General features: G+C 50.2%; 1 non-coding gene across 1 annotated transcript; it reads left to right on the forward strand.

Annotated features, from left to right (window-relative positions):
• The first annotated feature begins 13,223 nt into the window (after positions 1-13,223).
• TRNAK-CUU (transfer RNA lysine (anticodon CUU)) lies at positions 13,224-13,296 on the forward strand. Its single transcript has one exon. It is a non-coding gene; the product is annotated as a tRNA-Lys (tRNA).
• The last annotated feature ends 4,445 nt before the right edge of the window (positions 13,297-17,741 follow it).

Consider the following 17,741-nt stretch of genomic DNA (forward strand, 5'->3'; position numbering starts at 1 on the left):
ATGCACAGCAGTGCAGTGTTGGTGAGATTTCTGAGCGAAACATCTAACCCTGGAGCTTGCAGAGCATGAAGAGCAGTGAGCTGGCGTTGACCCACGCTTCCCAAGGAGGCAGGCGCAGTGCTTTGCATGCAGTGAGTCTCCCAAAAGGCTTAGAAGGGCAGAGTGTGATTCACGTGGTCTGGGAAGAGGTTCGGGAATTGCCTGCGGTCACCCAGCCTGGACAGTGGTTCAGCTCTCCAATTCCAAAGCCCAAACCCTTCACCACCATTCGATCGTCTGCCCAGAGCAGAGAAGGCAGGGAAAATGCTCTGGGAGCATCTGTCAGTGAGAACTCACCTCCTAGACTCAGAAGCGCCCGCCCGAGGAGCCAGGTGCCTGCAAAGAGGACAGGTATTCTGGAGGCCAGGTTGACTGGGCGTCGGATGCTGCGGGGGCGGCAGGGCCGGGGGGGGCCGGTGATGGCCTGAGTGGCCCCAGACACATCTGGTACTGTCCTTCCTCCTGCTAGGTGCTCGTCCCCTCAGTGCCATGTGAGGGAGAGGCGTGAGGACACCCTCAGACTCCGGACGCCCCTCCAGATGGACGAAGGTGTGAAGCTGTCAACCCGATGCTGGGAGTAGGGAGAGTGGGTGACTGGAAGAGCACCTTCAGCGTGCACGGGTGGCCCACTGCCCCAGCGCTGCTGCTAAATCCCTCCCCAGCCCCCGGCCAAGAGGGCAGCACGCTTCCCTGCACCCTGACCCTGAGCCACCCAGCCGGTCCCCGGCACTTTGTCTTTGCCCCTCAGGCACTTTGTCTTTCCCGTCCAGGTGCCCCCTCCTGTTGCCTCCCGGGAGGCCTCCAGGTGCTGGGAGCCCCGCAGAAGGGTTCTAGACCTTGCCTCGATGCCTACCCGCTCCCTGTGGAAGCTTCTGGGGCCCTCTGCTCCTGTGCCGGAGCCCTCTCTCTGCCTCGGTTTTGGCTCTTGGTCTCTCTGTGCCACCGGCACCCCTGCAGCGCATCTGAGGGCCAGGCGTGCAGGTCTTCCTTCCCCAGGTGCTGGCGGGCAGGAGCCTGCAGAGCAGGAGGGCCGGGCCTGGGAGCGGGAGGAGGCCGTCCCTGTGGGCCATGACTTCAAGCTGACAGCCATAGTTGAAAGCACGTGCTTTGAGGACTGAGCCCCCAATGAGGTCAGCTAAGTGGGCCCCCGGGCCCTGGGGGCGCAGCCTTATTTGGAAACAGGGTCCCTGTAGGTTAATGGGGTTAAGGTTGGGCTTGGTCCTAAACCCCACGGCCGGTGTCCTCATAAGGAGGCCCCATGAAGACAGAGATGAACAGGGTGGAGAGGAGCAATGAAGATGGAAGCAGAGCTGGGACATCACCCAAGCACTGCGGGCATCGTCGGGAGCCGGAGGTGGTGGAAGGGCTCTTCCCCAGGGAGCGCGCCCTGCCAGCACCGCGGTCTCAGACTTGTGGCCTCCAGACCTGAGAGAAGAGAGCACTGTTGTTCTGAGCTGCCCACTTGTGCTGGTTTGTGCGGCCGGCAGCGCTGGGGGGCTAACCCGGATGTCCTGTGGGCCGGCCTCCTGGCTGATGTCCACAGCCCCCACGCCTTCCTGCCAGCAACCTGTGGTCCAGCGGCTGGGCAGGTAGGACATGTGGGACTGAGCCACAGGGTCGAACCAAGAGCCACACTGGAGGTTTGGGCTCAGGGAAACACCTATACAGTGGTGGCCGTGGGGCATGGAGGCCCTGAGCCTAGGGCAGGTCATGTGACCTCTGGGGACCTCCACCTCCCTCACCTGGAAGCGAGTCCTAGCGGTGCACTTACAAGTGTTTTCATTCTCCACGTGAGGATCAACTCACATCCAGCAGACATTTCCTGCCGGCTGGCTGTGTGTCAGGCCCTGCGCCAGCCGGGGGGACAAGGATGCGCACGCACATGCGCGTGCACACACACACACACGCTATTTATGCCCAGAGATTGTCAGACGGGATTTGAAAAACAACCCCACAGTCTAGCTCTATTCTGTTTGCACGGACTCACCTAAATACAAGGGCACAAACAGGCCGCCAGTTAAAAGGATGGGGACTGGGAAACCTGAGCCTGAGCAAACAGGGATGGTGGGGCTTTGCTAACGTCAGAGGAAGGCGTCCATGGGCGTGAAAGCATCGTGACGAGACGGGGGGGGCAGCTCAGGGTAGGACAATACGGAGTAACAATTCTCCAGCAAGATGCTTGGAAACGTTCAGCTTGTATTCGCAAAACGGAAGAGCCTCAAATTATGTAATGCAAAGACCAATACAATTATCTGAGCAAAGGACAAATCCTTGATCGTGGTGGCAGGTTTTTAACACCCCTCTCAGTAACCGAGAGCTCAGCAGATTAAAAATCAGGGTACAGAAAAATCTCAACGACGCCATTAACAAGCTCGATCAAAGGGATAAGCGCAAAACCCTGCAGCCAACAGAGAATACACATTCCTTCAAGTGTTCAGGGAATTAACTGTGTAAAGATTGACCATGAACAGCCACAGAAGAACTTAAAGAGAACTAATGAACTCCCGTTAGGCAGACCTCCAGCTTCCGATCACAATCCAGTAACAACGGAACAAAATCCCACATGTTGGAGAAAAACCTTATAAATGATGCAAAAAATAAACCACAATGGAAGTTAGGACACATTCAAAACTGAATAATGGAAATGCTACCAGCTAACATGTCCTGAGTGTCTGCCGTGAGTCAGGCCTGTTCTAGATGCTTCTTACCTCTGCATCCCCATTTCCCAGGTGAGAAAAACGAGGCAAGGCCTGGCTGAGAAAATCGTGCAGGGTTCCGGGGAGGCTAAGTGGCAGAGCCGGGAGCCAGAGCTGGCCTGGAGGTCAAGTTCAGAACTCCATGTCAAAACCCACCGGAGCAGCTGTTGTGCTCTCAGCTTCAACTCTTGGAGAGGAAGTGGCTCCTAGGCCAGTCCTACCCGCGGGAGGGGCAACCAGATGGCAGGTGCCCCGTCAGGTGCTGTCATTCCGCCTCGGGGGCCTCACCCACCACCCCCTGCGGCTCCTTAGTAGGAGCTCTATCCCCCACGTTATTCCCACCACCCCCCCACGCCCTGCCTGGCCTTTCCCGCCTCTCCTCCCTGGCTCACTGGGTGCCTCCTGACCCCCCCTCCCAGCCCCATCCTTCCCTGACATCAAGGCCCAACTCAAAGGAGCCGTTCTGGAGCCCTCCTACCATGTGGGGTGCCCCGGGGCCATAAACTGCAAAGCTGATCTTGCCGCCCCTCTGGGTCCCTGCTGCCTGGCGGTGCTCCCGCAAACTTCTCCAAGGACATATTCTGAAGGGCTCTGCATTCAGTTGGGAGGGAAGCGTTCCTAAAGCCTTGAGTTTTATCTTCAAAATTCATCCAGTTTGCAGTCTGCTCCGTGTTTATTTTATAATAAAAGCATCTTCATCCTCAAGTGACAGACTTAGAAAATGCTCGAAATATCTGCTGTGTAGCACTGTAGAGAACCCCGTGTGAGAAGCAGGCACTTGCAGGGTAGAGCCCCAAATCCCCTGCCTCCACATGGGCTCCCTGTCCAGCCTTCTCTGGACCCAGACCCTGCACAGATCCGCTCCTGCCGTTCCCTCTGCCTGGGGGGCCGGCCCCGCGACATGGGGGGTCTGCCTCTGCTCCCGCTGCCCTCACTCACTCTGTGCCGTGATGCTCCGTTGTCCTGGCTGCCAGGTCCCTGGACTCTCAGCTTCCTGGTCTGAACCCCCTTTCCCTTCCCTGCCTGCCCTCTGTCAACACGTCTTCAGCTACCTCTTCTCAAGTGCTCAGGGACCACAGACAGTGGGTTGGGCCTGACAAATGTCAGGAACGTCCCCAGTTTATGCACTGATAAGTCTCACGGTCCAGCCGCCCTATGTTTCAGCTTCCCCCACGTCCTGGGGACCTGGAGGGCACCTGCCACAGGGTGCCTGTGGTTTGGTCCCTGGTGGCCTGACACCCTCCCTGGGCTGAGCAGGAGCCTCTTGAAGCCAGGGACCCACCTCCCTGCTCTGGTCGTCAGGCCAGGAGGGCTGTTGAAGACTCCGCTGAACAGCAAATGAGCATGGTCCCCACCCTGACATTTCCACCTAAGTTTCTCAGCTCTTAAGTCATTGGTTAAAATGCCAAGTAAACAGGGATCCCACTTTCAACTCCCTGGGGGTGGGTGGGCTCCATTTCAAATGCGGCTGTTGTGCTGAGCTTGCATAATCACCTCCTAGCTCATACACTAGATGAATGGGCAGGCGCTCATGCAGGGGATCCAACAGCCCCCATGGGTTATCACAGTTGATGCTCTGCACAGTAGATGAACCACGGAGGTTTGAGCCAAGCCCCTGCTTTAGAGATAGGGAGACTGAGGCCTGGGGAGGGGAACCCCATCACAGCCTCTCTCCCTCAGTCTGACGAGGTCCCAGGAGGAAGGCAGTCCAGCCCTGAGGGGTGAGCAACCATGCTTGTTGGCCTGAGGCTGGTTTTCTGACACCTGGGACCTGTCGTGCAGCATGTGGGCAAACGCAGATGGGGGTTCCCCTGCCCCCCTGCGTCACGGTTTCTCTCTCCTCCCCATCTATAAGGTCTCCCAGACAAGTTCTAGGGGGGAAATGAAACAGGCAGACATAGCTGAGGCCCAGCCTGTCACCTGGACCCTCCAGGCCCCACCAGGCAGCGGGCGGGCTGGTGGCCGGAGCTGCCCCGAGGCTCTAATGCTGCCCAGGCCCTGCCTTGCTGGGAGCACGTCCCCCAGATCTCTAGCGCGGCCGGTCTCCCACTGACTTGCTCTCTTGTACAAAGGACAATTTAAAAGCTCTCTTGGAGCTGCTGAACTTCAATCTCCATAAACATTTCTTTTGATAAATGCCAGGATCCACACGGTGGGTATTTTGAGAGACTGTTTAGCCACATGCTGGCACGTTAGGGAGACCCAGACAGCTCTGTCCCTGATTCTCTGTGTAACCTTGAGCAAATCCCCACACCTTTTTTTTTTTTTTTAAGATTTTATTTATTTATTTGACAGAGAGAGACACAGCGAGAGAGGGAACACAAGCAGGGGGAGTGGGAGAGGGAGAAGCAGGCTTCCCGCGGAGCAGGGGGCCCGATGTGGGGTTTGATCCCAGGACCCGGGGATCAGGACCTGAGCCGAAGGCAGATGCTTAATGACTGCGCCACCCAGGCGCCCCTCCCCACCCCTTTTTAAAAAAAGTTATTATTTTGGGCGCCTGGGTGGCTCAGTTGGTTAAGGGACTGCCTTTGGCTCAGGTCATGATCTGGAGTCCCAGGATCGAGTCCCACATCGGGCTCCCTGCCTCTCGTGCTTTCTATTTCGCATTCTCTCTCTCTCTCAAATAAATAAATAAAATCTTTAAAAAAAAGTTATTTTAAAAATTTTAATTCCAGTGTAGGTACTATTCATTTCACATGTACAATATAGTGATTCAACACGTCCATGTATTACTCAGCGCTCATCAAGCCCACGCATCTCTAAGCCTTGATTTCCCCAAGTGTGACATGGAAGACGTACACCTCTACTTTGTTGAGTTGCTCTGTGAAGTAAGGGAGAAACACTGGCCTGGCACATAGTAAGCCCTCAGCTAAAGCTCGCTGTTCTTATCTCTGACGCCTGATGGCTCTGAGGCCAGGCTGGTTTGGGGAAGGTTTGAGGATGTCAGCCAGGGTTCAGTGAAAACCCGGGGACTCCCTAGGGAAGGAAATTTAAGATTTCTGCCTCCTGGCCTCTGCCCATGCAAAACTCAGCTCTGCTGTTAAATATTCGTCAGTTTCTTTTTCAAGCTTGCTTTAGCTATTCGGGGAGAAAGGGGAACTCTTGTGCACTGTTGGTGGGAATGCAAGCTGGTGCAGCCACTGAGGAAAACAGTATGGCGATGCCTCGGAAAGTAAAAAATAGAGCTACCCTATGACCCAGCAATTGCACTACTACCAAAGGATGCGAAATACAGATTCGAAGGGGCACCTGCACCCTGATGTTTATAGCAGCAATGCCCACAATAGCCAAGTTATGAAGCAGCCCAGATGTCCATGGACTGATGAATGGATGAAGAAGATGTGGTCTATATGTATAATCGATATAATTACTTAGCTATCAAAAAGAATGAAATCCTGCCATTTGCAGTGATATGGATGGAACTAGAGAGTATGATGCTAAGTGAAATAAATCAGGCAGAGAAAGACAAATACCATATGATTTCACTCATATGTGGAGTTTAAGAAACAAAACAAAGGAACAAAGAGATAAAAAAAGAAAGAAAAAGAGGCATACCAAGAATCAGATTTTTTTAAAGATTTTATTTATTTATTTGAGAGAGAGACAGAGAGTGCATGAGCAGGGGGAAGGGCAGAGGGAGAAGCAGACTCCCAACTGAGCAGGGAGCCCGACATGGGACTTGATCCCAGGATCCTGAGATCATGACCTGAGCCGAAGGCAGATGCTCAATGGACTGAGCCACCCAGGCGCCCCAAGAATCCTTTCTATGACTGAAGACTATTCCACTGTGTGTGAATATTGTGTTTCGTGTATCTACAGACCTGTTGGGAGACAACTGAGTTGCTTGTACCTGTGGATGTTGTGAATAATAATGTTGCTGGGAACATTGGTGAACCAGCATCTGTTCAAGTCTCAGAGGTTGTAAAATGGACCCGTGGGGACCTGTTTCCTCCTTTGTAAAATGAGCAACTGGGTGACTTCCTGCTCTAAGAGTCTGTGAAATGTATCTGCTCCCAAAAAAACTAAGGGGGAGGTGAGGGTGAGGTCAAAGGTCATACTACCCTCTGGAAGGACAGGGTTTGTCAGGGGCCCAGGGCGTTGCGCGAGCAGTCCTCCTGGAGGACACATGGTGGACACAGCTGCAGCCCTGGGGACAGGGGCTGGACCTGGAGGGGATGTCTTGGGCGGAGCGGTGCGGGGCATCTGCTTTCAGCCTTGGTGGCAGGACCCCTAGCCTCTCAGCTGACCCCCACCGTGCCTGGGATGGCAGGAGGGCAGGGAGGCCTGACCCCACCACCCAACCGGTCCTGGGGGGGTCCAGGGACTGAATGAGTCCGGGGCAGAGGGTGGAGACGGGCAGCCTGCAGGTTGCACGTTGCCCACCGGCGGGTTTTGTTCAGCGGGCTTGGTGCTGGCTGCCCGGGAGCCTGGGTGGCTCAGTCGGTTGAGCGCTGGACTCTTGACTTTGGCTCAGGTCCTGGTCCCAGGGTCCGGGGTCCCACTGGGTGCTCAGCGGGGAGCGGGCCAGACGCCAGCGCCCGCTGCCCCTCCCCCGCGCATGCGCACAGGCGCTCTCTCGCTAAAATTAAAAAAAAAACCTTAGTTGCCAATATTTAAAAAATCAGGAGTTTTTAGTTAAAATCCAGATTTGTGATCCCCTTTTAACTACAGTCAGAAGAGCTGGTGGGGCTGGCCCGCGGGCCCTTCTGATCCGGCCTCACAGGCGTCCATTCCCGGCCCCTCGTCTGCCCGCCCCATAGAGCCCATTCAGCTCTCCTTAAATCCCTTGTCAGCCCGCCTTCCTGAGCTCCAGAAAGTGAAAGGTCAGAAGTGAGGTGCTGGGGCGAACTGCCTCATCCGTGTTCCAGCTCTATTATTCATTAGCTGTGTGCCCTTGAGCAAGTGACTCAACCACTCTGTGCCCCAGTTCCCTTATCCCTAGAATGGTAACACAACACTTTCCTCCCAGGACGGTTGTGCGGCTTCAGTGGATACACACACACACACACACACACACAGACAGACACACAGCGCTTAGGCAAGTGTCCAGGTCGTGGGCAATGAGAAGGGGCACGAGAGCAAGTGTCCGCGAGGGTGCTGAGCCCCGGCCTGCAGTACAGGCAAGCATGAGGCCCAGCCCTGCTATTGTTATAGCTGTGTGGTCTCCCACGGGCCACGTTTCCCACCAGGCTGACGGTGCTTCTGGTCCTCGGAGACCCCACGAGCCCCACAGTCATTACTGTGAAGTGCCCGCTGAACGTTCTTGGCGCTGGTTCACAGCTCTCCCCAGCCCCGCGGCCCACCCCTTGCAGAGCTGGCCAGTGGACACCGATCCCAGAGGCTGGGAGATTGAGCTGAAACGAACAAAGAGGCTCTGCTGGGCTCACAATGGCACCATTGTGAGCACACGGGGCTCACAGTTTCCCTTCTGTCTTCAACCTGCACAGATGCCCTGGAGGGCCCCGGGGGGGGGTGTGGGAAGGCGTGGGAGCCCTCCCAGAGTTCTGCCCACTGTCCCAGAGGTCAGAGAGGAGGCACAGCCTGCAGGACCCTGGTGTGTGTGGGGGGGGTCTCCTTGTTATGCAGATGAAAAATCTGGGGCCCAGAGTGGGAGACATACTTGCCTGACGTCACAGAGCAAATGGGGGGGCGGGTTGCAGAAGCAGGAGGCCCCTCTGCTCCAGGCCTTACCTCTGAAGCCAGCACCATCTTTCGGATATTTCCCCTAAAACTCTCCAGGGCTGTCCACTTCCTCGGGATGGAGTCCAAAGTCTGAACCCCGTAATCAGACCTGCCTGGTCTTGATGGGTCTTGCTTCACCTCTCGACCTCGATGCCCGCCCCCCCCAGAGACTTAGACTTTAGACATTTGACCTTTTATCCAAATGAAGTTGTATATTCTGGCACTAAACACACTGACAAGATGTAAAAAAGTAAACATTTATCTTGCAACTTAAATATTTAGAATATATCTAAACTCGTATCCTGTTTTGGCATTTTTTCCCTTCTTTTAAAGTAATAGCTTATTGAGATATAATTTACATACTATAAAATTCATTTTTTTGTCCCTTAGAAAAGGAAGGGGCCGACGGAGAGGGAGAGAGAGAACCCCAAGCAGGCCCCAGACCTGAACACTGGGTACAGGTTTTGTGGGGACATGTTTTTGTTTCTCTTGGGTCCACGCTAGGGGTAGCCCTGCAGGGCTGGAGGGTAACTCTGGGCACGACCTTCTGGGGACCTGCCTGCAGTTCTCCAGCTCCGCGGCCAGGTTCCGTTCCCGCCAAGAGTGTAGGAGGGTCCCGGTTCCTCTCCTTCCTCACCAATGTTCTTGTCATCTATCGGCTTCCCGACAGCCTTTGGGGAGTTTGGCAGCAGTGTGGCCTCTGCCTGACTGCCAGGCTGCCTCGCCACCGCCCCCCCATGATGCCCAGGGATGGCCCTGGGCTACTTCTTCCCTACGGCAAGCCTGTCTCCTTGATATGAATGAGATCACTGGTAGAGAGCACCTGGCAGGTGGGAGGCACCAGAGGTGGGAAACCAGGTCCTTGTCCTGCCAGACCCACAGCCTAGTGAGGCAGTCAAGTGCCCTGCGGCACACATATCCACTCATGCAGGCCTCTCTGAAGTCCAGTGGGCAGTTTGCAAACCGCAGGCTGTATGGGTGCCCAGTGGGCATTCGAACCCAGCTGGTCTCAGGCCAATGCCTGTGTGCTTACTCTCTGCACACTTGACCAAGGGGCAGCGTTGAGTCAGAAGGGAGTGTGGTCGACCACGGGTGTGCAAAGAAGAGTATGTTCGCCATCTGGGAAGCAGTAACGCCTTCATGGGGAAGGCCTCCCCGACCGGGGTCTTCTAGGATGGAGCTGGGAAAGGAGAGTGGGAGTGAGACACCAGGCCCAGGAGAAGGGCACTTGGCCTCCTGGAGGCCTGCAGATGCATGGCTCTGCTCTTCCCAGCTCAGTGTGGCTGCGGCGGCAGGCGCGGGGTGGGGGCGGGCGGGCAGGCGGGCGGGCATTGAGGCCGAGAGGTGAAGCAAGACCCATCCAGACCAGGCAGGTCTGATTACGGGGTTCAGACTTCGGACTTCATCCTGAGACAGTGGACAGCCCTGGAGAGTTTTAGGGGAAATATCCAAAAGATGGTGGTGCTGGCTTCAGAGGTCTCCCCCAGATCACCGAGGAGTCTCGTTTAGCTGAGGCTGGTACCCAGGGGGAGAGGGGGGGAGGCCAGACTGGTTCTTGTCTCAGCCGTTTCCATGGTGACACTAGAAGATGGTAGGGTTCCTTTGAATGAAATATCCCTACCGACATTTCAAGTGTCTTTGTGTTTCAGGCTGGCCTGGATCCTGTCTCTGAACAGAGAAGGTGAACGGAGAGGGGGAGGGGCAGGAGATGCTGGGGTCAGGTGGTGTGGGGCAGAAGGGCCCTGTCGTGCTGCCGGCCTGTGCAGCCTTAGCCCCCTATCTTCCATCCCTCCATCCTCGCCGCCAGGCCTCTCAGGACCAGCACCTAATGGTAGTCAGGTCATGCCTCTTGGGAAGAAGAGCTTTTCTCCTTGTACTCAGGGAGATTCTACGGAGACCAGCACTTTCATTCTGGGGCCTGGGCAGTCACTAGTTCATGAGCTCCTTAGGGACCTCCTGAAGCCCTTTCTCACCCCCCCCACATATTTTGCAGCTGAAAAATAGAGGTCCGCATTTGGGAAATGGTTTACACGAAGGCTAAAAATTGCAGAAGACCTGCCTCAAAAAACTAAACTTAGAATTACCCTAGGACCCAGCAATTCCATTTTGGGATGTATGCCCAAAGGAGTTGAAAGCAGGGATTCCGACAGGTATTTGTACACCAACATTCAGAGAGAAGGGGAAGTAACGCAGATGTCCGTTGACAGACAAAGAGGTAAACACAAGGGGGCACAAGCACACGCTGGAATATCACTCAGCCTTAAACAGGAAGGACATTCTGACACCTGCTACAACATGGATGAACCTTGAAGACAATATGCTCGGTGAAATAGGCCATCACAAAAGGACAAGTACCGTATAATGCCACTTGTATGAGGTACCTAGAGGGGTCGAATGGCAGGTCCCAGGAGCTGTGGGAGGCAGAGGGGGACCTAGTGTCTAATGGGCACAGAGCGTCCGTTTGGGACAATGAAAGAGCTCTGGGGACAGATGATGGTGACAGTTACATGACTACATGAACGCACTTAGTGCCCCTGAGCTGTACGCTTCAAAACGGTTAAAACAGAGAATTTTACGTATTGTGTTATTTCATCACAATTTTGAAAACAAGAAACACGCACACACAACTTCCACAGGAATAAGGGTCCAGGTATCTTTGGTCTCAGAACAGCTCTTTCTGAATAACAGGCTCTATTGAGCTGTATCATTTTGGTCCTGCTACCCCAGGAATTAGTTTGGTTTAAACAGCTTAATATCGAGGGTACTATGAGCCCCACAACGATCAGCTTTCCTCCTTTGCCTGGACTGCTAGGAAGGTGTGGACCAGATTTACAGTCCTCTTATACATGAGAAGAACCCAGCACTTCTGGGTTCTCATTTCTGCCAGCCCAATTGTAAAGGAACGTATAAACACGGAAAATGTTCATTCTCTAGTCATACCTTTGTTTTACTTTCTTTTTTCTTTCTCATCTACTTTTTAAAATAACCTTTTTTATGATTATACAAGTATATATATGCATTTTAGGAAGCTAGAGAATAAAGACAAACAAAAATTCAAAAAGTAAAACTTGGGATTCCTCTTCCCCAAGTGTCACCATTAATACCTTACTACGTGGCCTTCTTTTCCTAAGAGGAGAGATTACATTTTGCCTGCAATCTCCTTCTTTCGATCAGCCACCTCCACTTTTCTCCTATAGTGAATTTTCAGCTCGTCTGATATTCAAAATATACTCACTTTCCCCCCATGGATCCCCAAATCTGACTGATAGCTGGTTTATCCAGAACAGTGTCTGATCCAGGATCACCTATCTCATCTGCCTGGTATGGCCCTTGGGCCCCTTCATCTAGCAGAAGTCATTTCTAGAAATACAGAACTCAACGAAGACCCTGGGCCAGTTGTCCTGCAGGTTTCCCATCTTCTGATTTTGTGTTACTGCTTCCGAGTGGTGTCATTTGTCTGGTTCATCATGCCTCTTCACTTCCTATGAACTGGAGTTAATATCTAATGGCTGGCAAATACACACAAAACATTTTTGGATAGAATAAATAATTACCACTGATCCTGTGTACTTCGAATTGCGTTCCTACCAGAGACGCACGCTCTTGTTGAGGATAAGTAAAGCCACCGGCAAAACTCAGATGAATTTCTCAGGGTGGTGACAGCCTATCTGTCCATTCTTCCATTCAACTGCCCCTCCTGCATCTACGGAGTGAGGGGGGTCCTGTTACTTTGATCGTTGTGTATATCCAGTTCCCCACCAACTGTTAATGTAATGGTTTAACTGCAATTTGATCATCCTTGTTTCCAAAGGTTTGTGAAATTATGCTTTTACTCATCCTACATGTGTTTTTTTTTGTTTTGTTTTTTGTTTTTCCTTTGAAGTAGAGCACTCCCTCATCAATGGGAACTAGGCGGTGATGAGAACTACAGTTCCTACTAGAAAAGCAAAATAAGTCTTTGATTTTTCAGTTTTAGTGGGGAGAGGCTTGAAATAGTGTCCCTTCCCACACTGAGGTGTTATCAGTCTATAGGATAAAGGTCTTCACCTTTTAGATCTGTAGGCGAAAAACACCATATGGTATTTTCAATTAATTTCTGAGACTGCTTAGTTTTTCCATAACCGTCTACTGTGTGAACAATATGGCATGGCTTAGTTGCAAAATCCCATAAAACCTCAGGAAAATTCCAGAAACCTCAAGCGCACACGGGCCCCCAGAGGCCAGCTAGCTCTACTACTGTGCCTTGGGCTCTGAGCTTTTCTGCAGGACATGCGTCCACGCAGGTGTCCAGCACCTCCCACGCCCCCCGCATCGGGGTGAACACCTTCCCCCGGGGTCTCTGGGAGGACCTGGAGCAGGTGCCCGGCGCTTCCTAGGTCCCCCTGCATGGCGGGCGAGAGTCCCGCCCCGGGGTCTCCAGGATGGACGCGAGCAGGTGTCTCGCACGTCTTAGGCCCCCCTGCATGGGGGGCCGGGCACCTGCCCCGGGAGTCTCCGGGATGGACGCGAGCAGGTGTCCCGCTCCTTCGCGGCCCCCGCCCCCACTCCCACTCCCGTCTCCAGGCCGCAGTGGGGGTAGCCTGTGTGGCCGGCCTTCCCTCTGACCACTAGAGGGCCGTCTGCACATTTTATCAGACAATAAAAGTTTGTGTGCGCAGAATCAGAAATGAACCCCAATGTTGAAAGTAGTGAAAAACTCTATTCCCCAAAATATGAAAAATAAAACTAATGAGAAACATAAATCTCGAGCAGGTTAAGATAATCTTATTCCTTTGAAAGCCTCCAGAAAAGAGAAGGCTTGCACCCGCCCGGCTAGCTCAGTCGGTAGAGCATGGGACTCTTAATCCCAGGGTCGTGGGTTCGAGCCCCACGTTGGGCGACCGCGGTTTTGCTTTTCTAATGAGCCCTGGGGGGCTCATCAAGCCCGGTCTCACCAGTGTGTTTTCATCCGCGGTGCTCACTGCGACCTTCAGCTTCTCGTTTTCAAACAATGCAACCCGTAAAAATCCACGGTTACGTGGGGCGGAAAAACCCTTGTCGCAGCGCGCTCTGTGTGAGGGCCAGTGACTCGCATGTTAGGGGTAAGAGGACTGAACATTGATGAGGTTGTGGGGTTCTGCCAAAAATATTTTTAATTAATATTTAATTTATAATTACTTAATATTTAGTTGAATGCTGTGCAGCATTGATTAGTTTGGAGATCAGCAGTGACTCGAGGGGTTTATTATGCATATTGATTTCCTGTCCTTAAATTCACTTGCTTTCTGCCCTTGGGAAGGGCCCCTGGTTATCCGGGGCTGTTTAAAGCCCCCCGACCCCCCAAGAACCGCTTCAGTGATCAGCTAATGGGGTAGCTGTTGTGAACAGACCGTTAGGACTATTTTAACGTTTTTTCCCCCTAAGTTAGTGATTCAAACTGAACATTTTTCCACCTGCCATTTGGGAGTCTCAAAAGACCTTTTCCTGCATAGGTTTTCCTGAAAGAACCCAATTTCTTAGGGGCAAAACGTGGCTTTTATGTTGACAGCTGCAAATGTTTTCCTTATCTTAGACACTTTCCATCCTTCCTAGCAACTCCCAAACATTCTCCACAGCCACCGGATTGTTATCATCAATTCAAGATACAATGTCAGACTCTGGAAGAAACACATGGAAAATTTCAGCAACAGAAATGAAGATCCCTAAATACCTCTATTATTACAGTAGTTAAAAAATCTTTAGGTGATGCGGGTGATGTAGAATTTTTCAAAAGGCAAAAATCCCATCCATCAGAGAAGAGGTAAACTGGTAAATTGACAAGAAGTCAATGAAGATATCACCCAGCTATTGATTTACTGATTTTTCATTCCAGTATAGTTAACATACAGTGTTATATTAGTTTCAGGTGCACCGCACAGTGATTCAGTAATTCTGGACATTACCCAGTGCTCATCACCCTAAGTATACTCTTTTCCCGAGAAGTATTCATCATGCATCCATTTTATTTTATTTTATTATTTTTTTAAAAGATTTTATTTATTTATTTGACAGAGAGAGACACAGTGAGAGAGGGAACACAAGCAGGGGGAGTGGGAGAGGGAGAAGCAGGCTTCCCGCTGAGCAGGGAGCCCGATGTGGGGCTCGATCCCATGACCCCCAGGATCATGATCTGAGCCGAAGGCAGACGCCCAACGACTGAGCCGCTCAGGTGCCCCCATACATCCATTTTAAATTGAACACTGTGTTATGGGTTGAACTGCACTCCCGTAAGATGCATGTGTTGAAGCCCTAACCCCCAGTACCCCAGAAGGCAGCCTTATTTGGAAATAGGGGTTTTGTAGATGTAATTAATCAACATGAGTTCATACTGGAGTAGAAAGGGCTCTCAACTCAGTACGACTGGTGTCTTTATAAAAAGAGGGAATTTGGACACAGACACACACCCAGAAATGCACATTTTGGACACAAGAGAGAAGGCCATGTGAGGATGTAGGCAGAGGGTGGAGTGTTTCCACAAGGTGGGGACACCAAGCATTACCAGTAGAGCTAGAAGGAGAGTCCCAGACCAGGTTCTCCCTCCCGGGCTCAGGAGGAAGCAGCCCTGCCCACACCCTGATCTCAGACTTCTGGCTTCCAGAACTGTGAGACAGTAAATTCCTGTTGTTAAGCCACCCACTCGTGGCAACTTGTGATGGTAGCCCCAGGACACTAATTTAATCAGCATTCTATTAGGAGGTGATTTTGATTTAAAATTTATTTTTTAATGCTCTGTATTAAGTAATTACCATTCATCTCATTTCATTTCATTTTAAAAAGTGTTAGGAAAAGCGATGGTTTGGTTGGATGCAAATGTTCAGCTCCAGGGAAGGAGTTAGGGTCACAGTTCCAGCAGAAGTAACATTTAAAAATGAGCTTGATCTTAAAGGATATTTTTTTCTTGTTGCTGGCTGGTGATTTATTATGTTGACTGATGATTGATTACTATTTTTGCTAAAAGAATATATTCAAAGATATGCCAAATCAAACACACTTTACTCTCCCATGGAACTTGTATTACAAGACTTGGCATTCAATTATTCTTTTTTTTTTTCTTTTTTAAGATTTTATTTATTTATTTGAGAGAGAGAATGAGAGAGAGAGAGAGAGAGAGAGAGAGAGCGCACATGAGAGGAGAGAAGGTTAGAGGGAGAAGCAGACTCCCCGCTGAGCAGGGAGCCCGATGCGGGACTTGATCCCTGGACTCCAGGATCATGACCTGAGCCGAAGGCAGTCGCTTAACCAACTGAGCCACCCAGGCACCCGGCATTCAATTATTCTATAAATGATTCATTTTAAGAAAGTGCGCTAATTCTCTGTGGTTCAGTTTCTTTGACAAGCAAAGGGCAAGAAAAAGAGAGAGATAACTTACAATTGAAATGTGAAGAAATGAGTGAACTGTGTTTGGATCCTGATTTGAACCAACCACTCGTAAAAACACATGTATGACCACAATCTGGAGAATCTATTTGCTGACTGGGTACTTGAAGATACTAAGAAGTTATTTATTTTTAAATGTAATAACAGTATTGTATTTAAAAAAAGAGCCCTTCGATTGTGGTGAGCACCGGCTGTTGTAAATAAGTGATGAATCACTGAATTCTATTCCTGAAACTAATATTACACTGTATGTTAACTAACTGGAATTTAAATAAAAATTTGGAGAAAGAAAAAATAAAAAAGAGATGTGTACTAACTTGTCTATGATGGAAATAGATATCATATCTGGGATTTGTTACAGATTTTGGTGGAGAGAGGAATGGTCGGTAGCAACGAAACAAGATTAATAACTGTAGTGGCTGAGTGATGCATACATCATCATACTACCCCCTTTACTTTTGTATATGTGTTTAAATCTCCATAAATTTAAATACTATTTGATTATGCAAAAACAAAATCGTCTAACCTCCTTAGCCCAGTGATCAAATTTAGCATCACTGATGAGACGCACAGACATCATGAGTCTCCTGATGTGACCCAGTTGAGAAGTACATAGCATCACCTATAAGATATTCTTGTCAAAAGCACTCAACTTAGATCTAATCAAGGCTTTAGACCCAACTTTAAGCTTATGGAAAGTATAAGGAGAAGAGACGTGAGTTAAGTAAGGCCGTGAGTAAACAGTCAGACAAATCCAGAACGTCAGGCATTCAAAAAGGCTCAGGTTCTTCAGAAAGCAAATGTCATGAACACACACTAATACCTTTATTTTTTTTTTTTAAAGATTTTATTTATTTATTTGAGAGAGATAGAAAGCACATGAGAGGGGGGAGGGTCAGAGGGAGAAGCAGACTCCCTGCTGAACAGGGAGCCCAATGCGGGACTCAATCCTGGGACTCCAGGATCATGACCTGAGCTGAAGGCAGTCGCTTAACCGACTGAGCCACCCAGGCGCCCCACACTAATACCTTTAAAAATAAAGTGTGTATGTGGGTGGACTGTTCTGTGCAGAGGGCCCCCTCCCACCCTGCAGCAGTCTGGTGAAGTCATTGAGCTCTTTTCAGAATGATTTCAAATGTACAAAACAAAAACACACAGGATGATAAAGGAAAACAATTCTACTGAAATAAAGTTATCAAAATATCTTAAAATATGGTAATGTACATGCTTCATTTCTAATGCATTAAATAAGAAGATCTAGCAGCAGGTCTAATAAGTATAGTAATTTCAAAATCATGATGAATGTAAATGATAGCTTGGAGATATATACAAGAACTGTCATGTGACACGAAAACACCTGGCAAAGGGGCAGGTGTTGCTGATATTGTTGTAGTTTGTTTCTTTCATTTATAATGAAAGGACAGGCTAAATTTCACTTTGAACGTGGTGAAAATAAAGACATAATTTTTTACCTTTGAATTGTATCCATGGATTCCTACCGTAAGAGCTTCTGGCCTAGATTTAAAAAAGATTTAAAAGATTTAACAACCAAATGCAAAATGTCATTTAATGGATTCAGTTTTGAAAAAAAAAAAAAAAAGCAACAAATATACAAATATTTTGGGAGCCAGTGAGGAAATATGGAATGGGAATTAAATGATTTTAGGGAATCACAGTTAATTGTGCTGTGTGTGATAATGGTATTGTTTTATATAAGAGAACGCCTTTCTGTGTTGGAAGTACATACTAAGGAAACCAGGCATGATACATAGTGTATTATTTTTTCTAGTTGTCTGTATTTTTTTTTTTTTTAAGATTTTATTTATTCGAGGGTGCCTGGGTGGCTCAGTCCTTAAGCGTCTGCCTTCGGCTCAGGTCATGATCCCAGGGTCCTAGGATCGAGTCCCACACCGGGCTCCCTGCTCAGTG

Source organism: Callorhinus ursinus, unplaced genomic scaffold (assembly GCF_003265705.2).
Source record: "Callorhinus ursinus isolate GAN/ISIS: 27379988/994484 unplaced genomic scaffold, GSC_fseal_2.0 scaffold45, whole genome shotgun sequence".
In the NCBI taxonomy this organism is placed as follows: Eukaryota; Metazoa; Chordata; class Mammalia; order Carnivora; family Otariidae; genus Callorhinus; species Callorhinus ursinus.